Source organism: Mauremys reevesii, linkage group 3, assembly GCF_016161935.1.
Source record: "Mauremys reevesii isolate NIE-2019 linkage group 3, ASM1616193v1, whole genome shotgun sequence".
NCBI classification, from domain to species: Eukaryota; Metazoa; Chordata; order Testudines; family Geoemydidae; genus Mauremys; species Mauremys reevesii.
This window is the reverse complement of record NC_052625.1, coordinates 205,415,272-205,431,340: the sequence shown is the minus strand read 5'-3', so window position 1 is coordinate 205,431,340 and position 16,069 is coordinate 205,415,272. Positions and strand designations below refer to the sequence as shown.

General features: G+C 43.7%; 1 protein-coding gene across 11 annotated transcripts in view; it reads right to left on the bottom strand.

Annotated features, from left to right (window-relative positions):
- The window catches only part of ASXL2 (ASXL transcriptional regulator 2), a 228,384-nt gene that overhangs the window by 70,026 nt on the left and 142,289 nt on the right, over positions 1–16,069 (bottom strand). The window lies entirely within an intron of this gene.

Here is a 16,069-nt window from a genome sequence, read left to right as displayed (position 1 = left end):
ACCTTTTAGACTAAGAGTCCAAAATTATCTGAGAAGGATTTGTTATAAGTGAGTGAAATAAATTTGAAAAGACGAGCCAGTTTAGCCCCTTTTTTCGTTATCAGATCTGTAAGGTGCTGCTAGACAGAGAACACCACAGAGCCTTTCACAGAGGAACCACTCTTTCAAAATATCAGGAAGACCTGAACCCTGAACTAACACTAACTGTGGTAAGATAATCTCATGCCTTGGAACCATATCACTCCTCACAATGCTTTTTATTTTCCTCTCAATCGTGAAAATCTACTATTAAAGCAAGGCCTCAGCTTGTAGATCCTTGCCTGCATGACCTGCTGCACTGAAACAAGAACCAGAGCACAAACTGCAGGTGGCACCAGCCTGAATGGATCTCACAGCTACAAGGAACCTTGGCAGTATGACAACGAAGAGCAGAAGAATTAATAGGTATAGAAAATAAATGGTACAGTGTTTGTTCCTGGAAAAGAGATCCATGCAGGGACTGTGTGGGTAGGAAGCTACTGCCCTCAACATCATGGAGAGGATTTCTCTTAAGATACTATTTTTACAGCTCCAACTGATTTATATTGCCCAGGATGAGTGCCTCATTTGAAGAGTCTAATCCCGACACTCCTGCAGTCAGCAGGAGATGAGCTACAGTGCCTGTGGTTTGTTACAGTTAAAACATCTTTAAACTCTGGAAAACAACAATGGGTGCAACTAAAAAGCAACAAACACTAAGGCAAAGGAAATCAGCAGGGCTCTGCGCCTAGGAAACTTTCTGCTCCTCGGTTCATGTGTCTTAGTTTTTCAGTCCAAACTATGCAGTTCCTATATCAAATCTACTCTTGCTATTTCTAATCAGCTTACTAGGGTGGTATCTAGGTGCAACCTAGTTTAGGGGAAATCCTGCCCCACTGAAGTCAATGACAAACTTTTTTTTGACATCAATGATTTCACCTTCTAGCTTTGTGCCAGGTATTTATATTGCTCTTCACCCTAATGTTTAAATGCTGACTAATGCCATGCCAGATTGAAAAGAAACAGGTTCCTGTCCAAGGGCAGCTAGCTGAGCTCCAGGATAACTATCTGCTCTGCCTTTGCTGAATTGGAACCAGGTGTGTAGAGTCCAGCAGATTTGCTGTCTATCACCATTATGCCTCCCAAGCTGCAAGAATTTCAGGAAAGGCAAACAGAAAACCCTTTTTCCTACTTAGGATGTGTTTCATAGACACTGCGTACCAAATGCTTCACAATATTAAATAACGACAGAGGAAGAGACAAAATAAGAGGCAAATGTAAGGGGAACTGGATGGCTCAAGTGCATTGCAGTCGGACACTGACTTATGTCAAGACTGCTGGTTCAAACCCAGAGCAGATCAGTAGAGACCACACCTGAAATGAATAAGAAGCCACTGTAGGTGTTTGAGGAGGGAATGATTGCATTTCTTTGAACTCCTGTACCACACACATCACCATGGTCTGAGTGCATGAGAAAGGTGTGAAGTAGCATTCTGGAGCTCTTTATTATACCCAAAAGAGAGTAAATTTGTAAGGCCTTCAGTCCCTCCTGTCATTTTTACTCCCTCTATTTCTTCCAGGATTTTTTTTAAATAAAGAAAATTAAAAGAAATAAGAGCACATGGACTCGAGAGCCCCTGTATTTCACTGAGGATAGTCCTAGTCCCAGCAGTACATTTTCTTAGCGGGGGTAGGCTGGATTGCTGTCATCTATAGCAGTTTACTATTCAAGTACTCCAACCACCACTTTGTTTGTTCCTGGAACATGTATTGCTCACTAATCCACTTTACAGCAAGAGAGATCAGTTTGTTGCCATGATACACACACCTCAAAACAAGTCAACAAGGACAATGCAGGTGCCTGGGAGAGGATTATTTGATTATCTGGTTTTTCATGTGCACAGAAAAATGATAAGCACTACTGATTGTATTATTGTGGTAGTGACACTAATACTGTTATGGTTGACGAGGCACTGTCATAATCCCCTATTATCAGATGAATAACTTCCTAGAAAAAAGTGAGTGTTTCTAGAGAAGCAGGGTGAGAAGCAGCTATACCTAACAAACATACTCTAAACTTAGGCCAATAACCCCACCCAAAAAAACAATTTTTTTAAACTCTGCACAAGTAAAAAGAATGCAGGCAGAAGTCCAGCAGCAGAGTGGGGATTATCCAGTTTATTGCACTGAAAGTAGCATATGCGATTATCTGATTATGAGCAGCTGGCATTTGTGTGCATTCAGTGCAAGCAACTCATGACCCTCAGAAACCAAACATGGGGTCTTCAGACCACAGTGGCTGAACTGGAGGAGCTAAGGCAGACAGAGAACATAGATGAGAATTTCATGGACACAGTAGAGCACTCCAACCTCCCGTCTGACAGCCTCTGTGCTGTTGAGGAGGTTGAAAATATCAGGAAAGGAGAACATCAAGCTGGAGTGGAGGGAAAGATCCCAGAGATGGGACCCTTCTTCCAGACGATGTTTCATTGAGAATACTCCTCCAAAGGAGGGAACCCCAGTTACTAGGAAGAGACAGGTAATAGTAATGGGGGGATTCAAGTGTTAGAAATATAGATTGTTGGGTTTGTGATGGCTGGGATATTGCACGCTGAATTGCTTGCTGTGTGTGACAGTGGTGCAACTTTCAAGACATCCAGATAGAAACTTACGTGCAGTGCTGGGGTGGAGCCAGGGTAGTGGTACTTGTAGTCACTCTTGACATAGGGAAAGGTAGGACAGAGATCCAGGAGGTCAAATTTAGGCTGCTAGGTAAGAGATTAAAGTCCAGGGCCTCCCTGGTAGCAATCTCTGAAATGCTTCCATTTCCACATGCTGGGCCATCACAGTACATTTAAGTTCAAAAAAGGGAACTACACAAAAATGAAAATTAAAAAGAGCAGTCATAAGGGAGAAATGCCTGCAAGCTGCATGGAACTTATTTAAAGACACCATAGTAGAGGCTCAAACTAAATGTATATAGCACATAAAAACAAACAGGGCCAAATAAATGCCCCCATGGCTAAACAACAGAGTAAAAGAGGCAGTTAGAGGCAAAAGAACATCCTTAAATTGGACATCAAATTCTGCTGAGGAAAACAGAAAGGAGCATAAACTCTGGCAAGTCAAGTGTAAAAATATATTTAGGCAAGCCAAAAGAAGAATTTGAAGAGAAACTAGCAAAAGGGACAAAAACTAACATCAAAATATTTTGAAGTACATCAGAAGCAAGAAGCCTCCAAACACTTAGTGGGACCACTCAATGATCCAGGTGCTAAAAGAACACTCAAGGAAGGCCAGGCCATTGCAAAGATGCTAAATTAATCCGTTGCATCAGCCTTCACTGCAGAGGATGTGAGGGAGAGTCCCATGCCGCAGTCATTCTTTTTGGGAAACAAATTTGAAAAACTGTCCCAGATTGAGGTGTTAACAGAGGCGGTTTTGGAACAAAATGACATATTACAGAGTAATGAGTCACAAGGCTGGATGGTATTCACCGAAGAGTTTGGAAAGAATTTGTGGTGGGGTGTTAAAGAGGGGTTAAAGCAGCCCCCGGGAGGCTGTGCAGGAGACAGCCAATTAGGAAAGGGCTTGTAGAGACAGCCAATTGGGAGAAGGTTTAGAGAGACAGCCAATCAGGGCCAGGCTAGGCCATATAAGAAAGGCTGCTGAACAGAGCAGCTTCAGTCACCCCCTGGAGTTTGAGGAGGGAGGACTGGCTGCCCTGAAAGAGGAAGAAGAGACAGCACCACAGTCAGAGCAGTGCTGGAAAGGTCAGAGGAGCACGAGTGAGCTCCCCGCTGACTGCTGCTAGACTGAGATCATGATACAAGAGTAGAGAAGGTGCTAAAGAGGTTCTTATACTGCACTCAAACATAAAATCTGAGCACCTTCAAACAGTGCATTGAGCAATGTGACTACACACAGGTCATGTGTTGTTTCTTCTATCACCCTCTGCCCAGAGGGAGAAGCATGTGCAATGGAGTGTCTTGTTTTGGTAGAGGGTGTATGTGTGGGGGAGGTTAAATCAACGTACCTGCCACTACGTGTTTATGAAGAAGTCAAGGTCAAAGAAAACTGCCTTGCACTTGGAGTAGAAAGCGGTGAGATCTGTGATGGTCCTGAGTTCTTGGGCAAGTTCATTCCAGAGTCTTGGACTGGCCCCAGAGAAATGTCTGTGTCCCATACAGATGAGCTTTATTGTTACTGTTGAGAGTTCCATTGTACCTGAGCAGTGTAGTTGTTGAATATGGTCTTCATCCTGGAGCTTTAGACAGTTTTTTTGGATACCCTGGGTCCACAGCATGCAGCACTTTGATGATACAGACTGAGAGCTTGATTCAAAATTCTGTGGGAAGCCAGTGTAGTGACTGAAGGACAGGTGTGATGTGCTCATAGTAACCTGTGTTGCTGAGGAGAAGCACTGCATCGCAGTGTACTACCTGGAGTTTAAGTGCTGAAGGCTTCATGCCCAGGTATATGGAATTGGCGTTGTCCAGCCAAGAGATAACAATGACATGAATAACTGAGTGCAGGTCTTTGTCCACTAGAATGAAACAGTCTCAAACTGGAGATGGTAGAAAGTGTTAGTCTTGAATCTCACTGTGTGAAAGCTCAGCACCAATAAGGAATGCAAGAGAACTCCTAAACTATGGACTGAATTGACCAAGTGTGGATATGTACCTTCAACTAAAAAAGACTGCACCCTGGCTTCAAACTCTTCAAAATACTTTCCTCTGATCACAAGCATCACCCTCTATCTTGCTCAGGTTTCGCTTAAGCCAGCTGTTCTTCATCCCTGAGCTGATCTCACCTAAGCTCTGGGTCATCTTGGTGGTAGTGGTGTGGTCGTATGTGGTGAAGGATAGTTAGAGCTGTGTATCACCTGCACATTGCTAGAACTTGAGTCCCTGTCATCTGACCAGTTCACTTAGGGGCTGCATGTAGATGTTGAAAAAAACTGGAGAGAGAATTGATTTTTGTGTAACTTGACAAGTCAGGGGCTAATGGTGGAGGTGCTCCAGGCTGATCCAGCCGATCCTTGTCCTGGTCTCCCTGTGGCCTCCCTCAGTTCCACACCCCAGTCCAAGTTCCATCTCCACCCCATCACCCCTTGGCTTCATGTCTCAGTCCCAGTCTTGCCAGTTCTTTGTCCCTGTCTTGGAATATGCCTAGTACAGATAAAATATCTTCATAATTGTCAAACTCTAACATTTGTCTACTGAGCATGTGCAAACGGAAGTTTTCACAGGCTCATAGCTTAGCCAAATGTGGGCAGTTTCTCATGGGAACAGCAGAATGTACATCCCTGATACCAGGACTATCCCCTTCCTATATATCCAGTCCTTGCTCAAAGTATGAAGGTGCTAGAGCTTCCAAATAAAGCAGTTGTACGAATTTTTTTACCTGGACAAAATATATTTTTTTCCCAACCTCGGTCTGAGAAGTGGCTGAAAAGTTTTTCCAAAAAATTCAGCTGGAGACAGACACCCACCATAGAAAATTTGAGCCCAAATGGTTAAAGTTTGACAAAGTTATAAGCAACTGGAACCAGGGTTTTTATAATAAAAAATGTTGAGCAACTTTAACTATTGGCATCGCAACCTTTGCCGCCTATAATAAAATGGTGCATTTTGCAGCTGCCCTCACCTACCACTAAGTACTACAACCTGCTTGAGCCAAACAATTAGGCAAAATTATATATTGGGATCTGAAATCTGCAGGCTGCATCTCCATAGGGAGAGCAGCCACGTACTGAAATTAAAAACTCTGAAGACTTTGGATGGCCTTGATTTAATTACACAGATTGAATGGGATTATGTTAGAGGAAGAATGGTCCAGTGACTAAGGAGAGCCAGGTTCAAAGCCTGCTCTATTACAGTGAACTTGGGCAAGTGACCTAAGTGACTTTGGGCAAACCATGGCAGCAAGTCTCAGAGCCCAGGTCAACTGTCTCGGGCTTGCTCTAGAGGCTAAAACTAGCAGTGTGAAGATGTTCCTGCTGGAGTTTGAGCTCTGAGACTCTCCCCCCTCACTGGATTTCAGAGCCTGAGCAGGAACGCCTGCACTGCTAGTTTTAGCCCTGTAGTGCAAGCCTGAGTCAGTTGACCTGGGCTCTGAGATTCGCTGCTGCTGTTTTATTTATTTATTTTGGGGTTGGGTTGGGTCCCCCCCACCCCCGTGTAGACATACCCCTGTGACTCAGTTTTCCATCTGTATAAGGGGATATTAGCACTTCCCTACCTTGCAGGGGTGTAGTAAGGCTAAATACACTAAATATCATGAGATACTCAGATTTAAAAAATTTATTAAAGCTAATGTTAAAATTATATAATATACAGGTTAAGGAAAGCGTGTCTGTACATCTGGGTATAGTGCTTAGATTATACACAAATACAATACTTGGTTTAAAAGTCATAAAATACATATAGTACATAATATGCAATAACCCAACTTTAGGTGAATAAATTGAACAATACAGTTTAGATATAACCATCCAAGTATTCGGGTACATCACTCATGAAAAGTTAAACAGAGTTATATCAATACAGAGAAATATATCAATAAGTGAAGATTATCCCTCAGTAACTGAGATTTTAGGATAGGTTACCCATTAGAAAATACAATCCATCAGGGAAGTATTAATGGGAGGGACATATAAGTACCTAAGATAGATAGAATCCATGCCTCCTACTTGTGTCAACTGGCCACCTTAAAGCTAGCTAACAGCTTGATGTCTTTACATGATTAGCACAGATATAATGTTAGAAAGGAACAAAATCCTGATCTCCCACAGCTAATAATTGAAATAAGAGCCATGTTTCAAGCATTTGGCTGAACAAGCTCTGGTTCCAGGGGCAATTTTCTAGGCTTTCATCAACACTGCTCAGTGGAGAGGTCGAAGGGACCTGGGCAGGTCTGGCAGGAGTCAAAATGAGATGGAAAAAGCACACAACTTTCTGCTCCATGAAGTAACCATTGAAGCTGTTTACTTTTATTTAGTAAAATACTAAAATTCAATGAGGATTCCAGGTTTTAGGTGAAATTGCTTGAGTTCCCACTGTCCCAAGTGCCTTTCAGGTGGCTAGGTTTGCAACAATTGTTTAACTGCTCACACAGCTGATATCTGCACCCAGTACTTCTGTCATGCTTGAGCGATTCTTTCAACATTGAACAAAACAAGCAACAGTTGAGAACATATGTGGTGGTTAAAAGCAACAAGCTTTAGGCTGCACTTTTAAACATTTTCTCCTTCATGCAAGTTATTAGATCAGTAGTGTGCAACATTGCCAGCGTGACAGGTAGATATTGCATAATCACAACACAATAGTCTCATGACATGATGTCAGGATAATGTCTTGGTTTCAAAAATATTTTGAGACGCTTTGAATGTCCTGCAAACTGTGGGACAGCCTCATCAAAACTAGAACTGTACCAAGACAAATAGAAACAGTGTAGTTAAGTGCATATATCTTATTAATAATACTTTGGCACTCAGTTATAGGCCCATTTGAGAGTGCTAAATGTGCTTTAAAACAACACAGGCCAGCTCAGAACATTCCTGTGAGAAGTGCTTGTCTGTAAATTAATCCAATTTTAAGATGAGTAAACTGAGGCATTAAGAAACGAAAGCTAAAGTTTTCTAAAACTAATCACTGATTTTTGGTCCACCATCTGAGATACATTTGGAGTGGTTTTCAGAAAAGCTGAAAACCCTCAGCTCCACTGACCTCAAATGGAGTTGTGTGAGCTCAGCACCTCTTCACATCATCCCCAAAAAGGTGAGACACCCAAACTCTGCAAACAAATGTGAAAATTTGGGCTTACGTGACTTACTCAAGGTGACAGTGCAAGTCAGTAGCAGAACCAAGGCTAAAACGCAAGAGCACCTGAGTTCTAGTCCCCTGTTCCAACTACTAATGCAATGCTACCCTACTGATTTCACAGAATGGATTGTAAACATCTAAAGAATGGGCCCATATGTAGCCCTAGTACAGTGGTGACACAAGTTATCTTCAGCCACCCAATGGGGAAATGCTGCATCATATCTTGGGACCTGGGAAGATTACTCGTGTCCTTATGTCTTAGCAGCTAATTGACACAGTGCCTGAAATGTGGACCCAAACTCATTGAGTGGGCTGACTTTGTAGCTGCCCTCTATAAATAGTTGCCAAAACAGGGAATTAATCTAAATTCAGTGTAAATTCAACATGTACATGTCATAACATGGTAATGACCCATCAGATATGTTGTTCTTATGTTCTAAGGACATCACATACCATTTGTGTGGAGATATCAGTGCTACTAAAGCATAATAAAATAGTGACAGTTTGCTTTCCACTTAAGATAAACATAGTGTAACCAAATAAACAAATGCACCTGATTGTCCAAGACACGGGAGGTCTACACCATAATCAGAAATCTCTCCAGCTTGTACTGGGAAGGTTGGTAAGTATGTGTCTCTCAAAGAGTTAAACAGATGCTAACCCTAAAAACACAGGTTCTAAGCTTTCTATCCATTAGAGCTTTTTCTCTTTGACTTTCACACAAACAAGTTCTATTGCATAAGAGTAGACAGCGCTGTGAAAGTGTGAACTGAACAGAATACTACCTTATCCCATTCCCCTGCCCACAAACGTGGTTTAGTCTAGTTGGTCTCCAGCCTCACCGAATAATATGGCCCACACATCTCCATAATGTATTTTGTTTGGAATCATTTATCTTTTTCGTTTGAGCACATGGTCATTACCTTTTTGTGCTAGTGACTGAAGGAAGCAGAGTCTCATAAGTCAAGGTCAGTCTGAGTTCACTGGTGAGATGCCATCAATGGCTTGTTATTGCATGCCCTGACCTCTTCTCAAACGGAATGCTGCTCAGAGGCAGGTATTGAGCACGTACAATTCAAATTTATCTGGTGGCAAAGAGGATCCCATGGTGGGATTCAAGTTTTGCAAGTACCACATGATATTGGGGCAATTAGGGGTCCTTTTATCCCACCTGCCCTGAACGCCACACACCCTTTTCTTCAAGCCCAGTGCAGCTGACAACATCCTTCCAAATGAGACCTAGATGGGATACCCTTCAAAATCCATCAATATTCATCTTGTATCAGCTGGAGAGGTGATTTCTGAGAGACAAAGATAAACCCCTCCCCCCCACATCTCTTTGCTCAAACAGCAATGCAGCACATGACCACCAGGCTGGGCAGGAAAATAATTTTGTATTACGAGAGATGGAATTAGAGTGCATTAGTGAAAAAGAACAACATACAAGCAACTGCTCAATCCTTCTGGTAAGATAATGAACATGCAATGGGCATGCCTTAAGTTTGCAGTGCAAAGGAACCCTGCAAAATCTGCGGCAGGAAGTTAGAATAAACAGGGGTCACCCAATGAAATTAATAGGCAGCAGGTTTTAAAAAAAACAAGAAATACTTCTTCACACAGCGTACAGTGGAACTCATTGCTAGGGCCAAAAGCACAACTGGACATGTTATTAGATATGTTCATGGAGGGTAGATCCATCAATGGCTATTAGCCAAGATATTCAGGGACGCAAAACCCCATGCTCCAGGTGTCCCTATGCCTCTGACTGCCAGAAGCTGGGACTGGACGACAGGATATGGATCACTCAATAATTGCCCTGTCCCTCAAAAACATCTGCCATTGGCCACTGTCAGAAGACAGGATACTGGGCCAGATGGACTGTTGGTCTGACCCAGTATGGCCGTTCTTACGAGAATGATACTATAGAAGGGTGATACAAAGCTATTCTTGCTGCTCCTCAGATTAGCCTAAACAGCTGCAATCATACACTGGAGGTTTCAATTCCTCTTTGGTTTAAAATGTCAGCTCTTTGGCTTGAGTTTCCTCAGTTTATCATGTCAGCAGTGCAGGTGGATATTCCAGAACAGGAAGGCACAGGGCACAAAGCAGCAAACAGTTTCTCTAAGTACTAAGTGCTGCTCCTAGCCAGCTGCATGCAATTAGCTGAGTCCTCTGGGGAGACTGGGTAGGGAGCCCCATCACCACCTGGCTTTTGGTATCTTCTGAAATGATGGTTTCTTTAGGTACATTACCAACGGTGTCTTCCTGGAGATTTACTCATAGACTTTAAGGTCAGAAGGGACCATTATGATCAGCTAGTCTGACCTCCTGCACAAAGCAGGCCACAGAATCTTACCCATCCACTTCTATAACAAACCCCTAACCTATGTCTGAGTTATTGAAGTCTTCAAATTGTGGTTTAAAGACCTCAAGCTGCAGAGAATCCTCCAGCAAGTGACCCATGCCCTATGCTGCAGAGGAAGGCGAAAAACCTCCAGCCCCTCTGCCAATCTGCCCCGGAGGCAATTCCTTCCTGACCCCAAATATGGTGATCAGTTAAACCCTGAGCATGTGGGCAAGACTCACCCGCCAGCACCCAGGAAAGAATTCTCTGCAGTAACTCAGATCCCACCACATCTAACATCCCATCACAGACCACTGGGCATACTTACCTGCTGATAATCAAAGATCAATTGCCAAAATTAATTGCCAAAATTAGGCTATCCCATCATACCATCCCCTCCATAAACTTATCAAGCTTAGTCTTAAAGCCAGATGTCTTTTGCCCCCACTACTCCCCTTGGAAGGCTGTTCCAGAACTTCACTCCTCTAATGATTAGAAACCTTCATCTAATTTCAAGTCTAAACTTCCTAGTGTCCAGTTTATACCCATTTGTTCTTGTGTCCACATTGGTACTAAGCTTAAATAATTCCTCTCCCTCCCTAATATTAATCCCTCTGATATATTTATAAAGAGCAATTATATCCCCCCCTCAACCTTCTTTTGGTTAGGCTAAACAAGCCAAGCTCTTTGAGTCTCCTTTCATAAGACAGGTTTTCCATTCCTCGGATCATCCTAGTAGCTCGTCTCTGAACCTGTTCCAGTTTGAATTCATCCTTCTTAAACATGGGAGACCAGAACTGCACACAATATTCCAGATGAGGTCTCACTATTGCCTTGTATAACGGTACTAACACCTCCTTATCTCTAGTGGAAATACTTCGCCTGATGCATCCCAAAACCGCATTAGCTTTTTTCACAGCCATATCACATTGGCGGCTCAGTCATCCTGTGATCAACCAATACTCTGAGGTCCTTCTCCTCCTCTGTTACTTCCAACTGATGTGTCCCCAAGTTATAACTAAAATTCTTATTATTAATCCCTAAATGCATGACCTTGCACTTTTCACTATTGAATTTCATCCTATTACTATTACTCCAGTTTACAAGGTCATCCAGATCTTCCTGTATGATATCCCGGTCCTTCTCTGTGTTAGCAATACCTCCCAGCTTTGTGTTATTCGCAAACTTTATTAGCACATTCCCGCTTTTCGTGCCAAGGTCAGTAATAAAAAGGTTAAATAAGATTGGTCCCAAAACCGATCCCTGAGATTTAATGGGGTCTGGGGAAAAGATTCTTTTTGAAAAATGTTCATTATGCTGGAGTTTGACAGTTCTGAGATCCCTTATGCGGCTTCCTGTCAGTTGGTTTAGGGGCATATCCCTTATGGTCTCCTTCCATTTGGAGGAGATGTTTATGAGAGGATCACAAATTGCCTTGGAATCCCTTGCTCACAGAAAGTTTTAGGGTCACCTAAGATAGCACTTCCCAACCACTAGGACACAGACACATCAGGAGTGATGCTTGAGGTTTTTGTTACTGATACTCTAGAATTCCCCACCTTCCTCAGTATGTTGCCTGTACTTGCCTCCCATGCAAATGTGAGAGATATAAGCAGTCATAGATCTTGGCTGCCTTTAAGGAGAGAAAAATGGGGTTTTGAGGTGTCCCAAGCTTTTGCTTTTTTTGATTTACACATATTTTGATATGGAGCAGTTTTTTTTTTTTGTCTTTGTTGCGTGCACATGAAAAATTACCAGAATGTCCAAGTTTGCTAGTTCCAGATACTTTAAAGAAAAATACAAGAGTACTTGTGGCACCTTAAAGACTAACAAATTTATTTTAGCATGAGCTTTCTTGAGCTAAAGCTCACTTCTTGAATTGTGCATACCAGAACTGGAGACAGATCCACAGGGTTTACAGGAGCAGCCACATTTCAACCCTCCACTTTACAGCCTACTGACAGCCAATGACTCAAGACCCAGTTTGAGCCTCCACCCCAACATCCCACTGGCAGAGTACCTGGCCTTGACAGCTTGTCTCTGCAATAACCGTGAGGTTTGATGGGAACAACCGGTGGTTCCAGGGCTTTGTGAACCAATGCCAGCTCCTGTTCCTGATGCGCCCCAGAATCTATGCCTCTGACCAGTCCAAGGCGGCCTTGATAATCAGCCTGCAGACAGAAGGTGGGTTAGACTGGACTTCCCCCTGCTGGAAGGTCACAGTCCAGTGCTGTCGAGCTGGGATGCCTTTCTCCAGTCTATATCAGCCATCTTCAATGTCCCTCACTGAGCTTGAAAAGGCGAGATTGCCCTGAAGAGAATCCGGCAGGGGCCAGGCACAGATGCCTCATATGCGGCATGCTTCCGGTACCTCACAGCAGATACTGAGTGGAATGAAGCAGCGCAATTGTACCAGTTCTGGGTGGGGCTTGCAGGAAGAGGTCAAAGATGGAGTTGCCCACCCAGAGATGCTAATGGGCCTAACTGCGCTTGTGGATCTTGTCATCTGCATAAACCATCAGCTGCAAGAACGAAGAGAGGAGAAAAGAGATTCCCCTGCATTCCCTCTACCCACGTAGTGTGACCTCACCTTCTGTATTACCTACTGAACCCACCCAAGCCAATCTGACTCATCAGTGGCACATCCCTGAAGAAAAAGAACCTGTGCTTCTACTGCGGTGAACTTGGCTATGCCATCTCGACCTGTCCAGTACGAACACTGAGGAGCATGGGGAAACAAGCCAGTTCAAACATGATGGGGGAACTGGCCTAGTTCTTGAGAGTCCCTGTGGCCTAGTCCTCACTGAGACGCAGCTTGAGCCCCATCCAGGGGCTTCCCATTTGCAGGTGTCTATCCAGCTGTGCATCCTGGAGATACCTCTCTAACATGCCCTCCATCGATTTGGAAGCAGCAGATTTTATGGATACAGATACAACTCAGGCCCTACAGACTCCCCTGTGACACAAGGCCAAGTTAGACACGATTGAAACTATTGATGGCTTCCCACTATCTTCAAGTCTGGTTGTGGAGGAGACTGTCTCCCTGGAGATTGTTATTCAGGGACACAGTGAGAATTCCATTTTGTGTGATCCATCCCCCACATTCCCCCGATCCTTGGCATCTCCTAGCTAATTCTTCAATATCCCCTCATTCAGTGGTGAGAATGGAAAGTTACTTTCCTGTCACAATTCTGTTGACAGCATGGCCAGAAACCAGTGAGTTTTGGACCCATGCCCCAAAAGGTCCATGTAGGTTTAGTCGCCTGCATCGAAACCCCTACCGAGGGAAATATGAAACACTCCCCCCACCTAAGTACTGCGATTTAAAAAAGAAGAATGCAGAAAGCCTCCCTCCCCCCATCATCGGGACTATGACTGCTCCATAGAACTCCAGCCAGGGGTGAAGATACATTTTGGGTGGATCTACACAATGTCAGAGCCTGAACTGGCAGCATTGTGAGAATACTTCCAAGAGAACTTGTTCATCCACAGGTCAACCTCACCAGATGGTGCCCCAGTCCTTTTTGTAAAAAAGAAAGATGGTAGCCTCTGTCTCTGCATCGATTACCAAGCCCTAAACCAGGTAACAACCTGGAACAGCTACCCACTACCCCAATCCCCAAGTTGCTGGGGCCATCTGCATATTCACAAAACTGGATGTCCGTGAAGTTTACAATCTCGTCCATATCCAAGACAGGGATGAGTGGAAGACTGCCTTTCAAACCCACTATGACCACTCTGAATATTTTGTTATACCATTTGGATTGACTAATGCCTCAGGAACATTCCAGCATTTCATTAACAATGTGCTACGAGACCTACTGGACCAGTTTGTAGAGGTATACTTAAATGATATACTGATCTTCCCAGACAATCTGGACCAACACACCACTCATGTCTTCACAGTCCTGGAGAGAGACTACAGCAACACTGTCTCTATGCTAAATTCAAAAGCTGTGCTTTCAATCAGACCTCGACTGAGTTCCTGGGTTTTATCCTGTCCCTGGAAGGAATCAATATGGACCTACGCAAGGTCCAGGTTGTCCGTGACTGGGCAGCCTCCCACAAAGTGCACAACCGCCAACGTTTTCTAGGCTTTGCAAATTTTTCCCGAAGGTTCATCTCAAATTCTTCAAAACAAACTGAGTCCTTCACTTGCCTGTGTTGGATTCAGCAACAAATCAAACCAGTCATCTTTGAGTTCCAGCTCTCTCAATCTCTTAGAGTCCACCCTATATTCTATGTCTCACTCCTAAAACCCTACACTGAGAATACATATCCCCACAGAGGCCAATCACTGCCCCCACCAGTGCAAGTACAAGGTGAAGAGGAATACATCATCCTCAAAGTCCTCGATTCCAAGATCAAGCAAGGTAAACTGTGGTACCTGATTGACTGGGAAGGCTATGGGCCAGAGGAATGCACTTGGAAGCTAGTGGAGAATGTTCACGCCCCCATGTTGGTTCAGACTTTCCATAGGAGCTACCCCAAAAAACCTGGAACCATGTAACCCAAAGGGTGCCCGTAGGGGCAAGGGTGATGTCATGACCCACACACCTCAAACCGTGTTCCACAGGAGCAGCCATGCTTCAACCCGCCACTTGGCAGCCAAATGGCCCCCTGGTCCTACTTCTGCCAGCAATAGGAACAGGAAGCTGTCCAAACAACTGGGATACACCCTCCTCTGTGTACCTTGTTTCTCTGCCTCCTGCTCCCCTGGCTTGACTCCTGACCTTTGACACGTGGTTCTGATCTCTGGTTTGTCTCCTGCCTCTGACCCTCTGGTACCCTGATCCAGCTGACTCTTGACTCCTGACTGTGGACACTGGCTCTGACCACAATCCAGCCTTGACAGTGGCAGCCCTTCTTCCTTGAGGGAAGGGATTCACCCTCTGTTGGACCTCTTTTACATGGAGACACAATAATGGGAAGTGGCTCCCATTGTTCTTCTGAGAACAAATTACGTTTTGCTGCAAGTGCAACAACACAATTATATGCAGAGATTCAAGGGCCAGAGTATGCAATTCTTCTTGCCACACAATATGTGCTTAAGGAATATAATTTCCCCTCCTTCTTTCTGGCCCCAAGTTCTTTCCCAATATTCAATTAGCTGAACTTACTCTTCAGTTTGCTACAGAGAGCTTGAAGGCCATCTGATTGATCACGAGGAAATTCTTAAAGAAGTGCCAGTTTAGACAAAATGATAAGGACTCTCCCTATCTGCACACTGCTGATTAGGCAGGGTCAGCTAAGGACACCAGAAATCTCAGACAAACTACAAAATAAAACCACCTCCCATTGCATCAGCTGTTAAGAGACATTGTGAAATTTGGGTAGTCTCATATTGGAGTCAATTATCCTTTATTTTCGTAACTCAGTTTGCAAAAGTCATTTTTTTTCATACTTTATGGGCTTGATTCTGATCCTATTAACTGAAGTTTTGCCACTGACCTATATGGAAACAGAACTTGGTTCTGTGTTTTTTTCTTTTCAGGCAAGTTCAATGCAGCCTGTTTAAAAAAAAAAAATTAAGTAAACAAGCCTACGCCAGTAATCCAGTGCTCACAAGTGACCCTGGAATGACAAACCAGGATGCGTACACAGCTTAGTAATACTGAGCAATCATACGCACTGTTCACAAGTAACCCTACAACAACAAAGACGTATGTGAAATGGTGGATAAGGCATTTGGCACTGAAACATTTCAATTTCAAGCTTCCAGGATAACGTGAAATAATATGTATAATCCGAAGTGACTTGGCAACGCCCTTTTACAAACACTGGGTTGTGTCCAGAAAAGCAGTATTTTTATTGTTAAACCAAAAAAGGAAAAAGTTTGGCAGCTGTTCCATTTCACGGCCAAAGAGAAAGGCATCGAGCT